Below are 3320 nucleotides of genomic sequence, written 5' to 3'. Positions count from 1 at the left end.
GCTCCTGTTATTGCTGTTGATACACACTTCATGAAGGTTACAAGCGAGGGTCCAACACAATATGTGTGTATGTGTGTGAGAAAGAAAAAGAGAGAGAATGTATAAATGTGAGATTAAATTTCTTGCTCTGCTTGTGTGTGCGTGCGTGTGTGTGCGTGTACGTGCGTGCGTGCGTGCGTGCGTGTGTGTGTGTGTGTGTGTGTGTGTGTGCCTGGTTCCTACTTTAAAAGGACCAAATGTCCCCACAAGGATAGTAACACCAGTAAATGTTGACTTTGTAGGGACATTTTTTAGGTCCCCATGAGGAAACACTGCTATCATCCTCAATCTTCTAGTGGTGGTGTTAGTGTACATTTACACCCCTGTGTGAAGAGAAGTTGGACGGCCTCACTGCCCATAATAAAAAGGACTAGACGTTGTGTTTGCTCTGGTGAGCGGGAATATACAGTACATATTGCCCATGCCAATGTTTTGTGTTTTATTTGTCTTTTGTTAATTAAAGGATGGCTGTGGCTGACAAAGTAAATGAAGTTTAAGCTAAGCATAAAGCAGTCTCCTTTAATTACTACTGATTAATGAATGTTTACTGTGAATGTTGTCATTTTCTACATGCACAAGCTTCTAGAAATAAACCAGGAAATATTCCAGCTGTTTTCTTTTTTTTTTCCCTCATCTAAAGGTTCATTTACAATCTTTATTTTACGGCCTCTGCTCCCACTAACGTGTTGGAGGTGCAGAGGTTTGGAAGATGTAAAGATTTGTTCACTGCTTTGTTTCTTTGCATTCTGTTCACACGGAGAAAACAAAAGAGCTGTAGGATGAGAGAATGACATACATGTGGGTGCAAACGCAGCTGGTAAAGAACAGATGTTTTATTCTACAGATTATATCCAAATAGCCACATAATCCTCCTTAAATATTATTAGTGGATTTTACATTTTGTGATAGCAAATCAGATTTAAGGGATTGTTCACCTAAATATGACAATTATGTCATTATTTACTGCACTTAGAAACCCATAAGACATTCATTCTTCTGTGAAACACAAAAGGAGATATTTAGCAGAATGTTCAAGCTGCTCTTTTCCAGACAGTGAAAGTGAATGTCAATCACGGCGGTTTCCACTTGGGTTGTATGCAAAAGAGCAGCTTGGGAACAACATTGTGGACTAAATAATGACACATTTTTCTTTTTTTGGTGAACCATCCCTTTAACATGCCCAAAAAGTAAGTGTCGACTCGCATTAAAACCCAAACTGGGTATAAAAGTCGATGGCAACTTTCCATTCTGTCAGTGCAGAAATGTCCCTATTTGTGTCTAACAGGGGCCCAAGTGAAGGGTCAAGGCCTTTATTTAGAGATCAGACAGAACAGAAGGGTGGTAAAAGGTCTCAGTGTTATGAGACATCTCAACACAGCTTCAGCTTAAAACTATAGTTCACCCAAAAATGAAAATAATCCTTTTTTAAGTTCATGTTGTCTCAACTTTCTTTTTTGCCTTTTTTTATACAGAGAATGCAAAAAGATAAGAAAATTTGACTATTTGCTCTATTACACACACAAAACAATTAAAAGGACTGAAGCTTTCAAGCTTCAAAAGCAAAAGAAAAGTTTCATGTAGCGGTCCGTTGAACCCAAATTTGCTGTCAGTGAGGTAAATAGAGATCCGAATCAGCTGATTGACGAACAAATCATTCCGAACTGATTTGAGAACTGAATCATCTGATTGAAAAGATTTTCCTCAAAAGTTACTCATTGCATGCGCTCTTATGAGCATGCCAAGGATGGATCGGAAAACAACTTAAATTTTGACACAAAACTATTGTATGGATTGAAAAGGCTTGAAATACAACACTCAATTCAGGATTGCTGAGTTATGGGACTTTTGCATCCTTTTTTCAGTTTTTCCTTTATGTTGCATGAAAGAAAAAAGTCACGCACTCTTTAAATAAAAAAGTTGTTGTTGGCTGTTTTTGCAAAGATGCCAGAAGAACTATTTTTAGTTCCCCAGAGAACCTTTCAGTAAAATGTTCAAAAAAAACAACCATTGTTTTCTTAGTGTGAAAAACAATTAAATAATCTAAAGAGCCCTTTTTACAATAAAGAACCTTTTGTGCAATGGAAAGCTTCCACGTATGTTAAAAATTCTTTATGGAAATGGTTCTTCATGGGGTTTTGGAATGACATGGGGTTAATTTTCAGTTTTGGCTCATGCATAGACAAACACTAACATTCATGCCAGGTCCCAACAGTGTCCCTTCAGAAGCCATACAATAAAGGCACATACTGTATCTAATTAGCAAATCCTTCCCGATGCTATAAAAGGGTCAGGTCGATGCATGCTGGCCGTGAGCGTTCAGGATCGGGGCTTGTGTTGGTGTGCTAATTGCCTTTTCTCCCAGAAGCCACTAGATAAACAGATGCGGCCCAGGTGTCTGAAGAAGACTCTTAATCCAGCAAAGTTTACCCACCAGACGTGACTGCCAGCGCCACTGTGGGAAAAACAATATTTCTCATGTGCATTGGCACAGGGAGGACGGAGGCCCAATGAGGGGGGTGTCTATAACAAACTCGCACCCCCTTTCATTTTTATTCATGGCGCTATTTGTCCAAGCTGAATACAACATGAGGTGAAGGGTCAGCTTAAACCTAAGGCTATTCACTCAGTCCAATGCATCTTAAGGGGCCCAGGGCCACGGATTGTAAGTCTTTTAAAGATGTCCTTTCAGAAGTTGTTAAAATGTGATTATGCTGGACAGATTGATTTGGCGCGGAGCCTGGAAAGGTGAAATAACAGTGAATTTTATTGTGCAGTTTTAGGGACAAGCAGACTCAATGGTTATGCATTGTGGCATATGGGCTTTACTTTTTTTATTTTGTCTTTAAAAAAGTATTGTCAAGCTCAGAGTTTCACCCTTGATCTCTGTCTGTCTTTCTCCAGACCCAACGTTTGTGGCACCAGGTGCTGTTATTCATGGCTGGTCTACCCTAAGACCAAACAATGCACAAAACGTGAGTGTCTTTTCAGGACCATTCAGATTCAGCTTTTATACATTTCTATTATGTTCATAGGAAGAGACACACATATACAGCTGCCAGTTTTTAATCTAGTTCAAATCCTCTTCATTTGTCTGATTTTTCAAATGAAGCAATGAACTGAAGTGTCAGCACAGCTGGGAGCTGTAACAACATAATAAACAGAAGGAAAAGAAAAAAATGTGGTTTCGCAATCTGTTTGAATTGAAGGCCCCCTACTGTCCAACACAATATTCAAAGGAGAAACACTCACGCAGATGATGAAGACTATTGATGAAGACTGCT

Source organism: Sinocyclocheilus rhinocerous, unplaced genomic scaffold (assembly GCF_001515625.1).
Source record: "Sinocyclocheilus rhinocerous isolate Xijiao unplaced genomic scaffold, SAMN03320098_v1.1 scaffold904, whole genome shotgun sequence".
Lineage (NCBI taxonomy): Eukaryota > Metazoa > Chordata > Actinopteri > Cypriniformes > Cyprinidae > Sinocyclocheilus > Sinocyclocheilus rhinocerous.
This window is presented reverse-complemented; position numbering follows the sequence as displayed.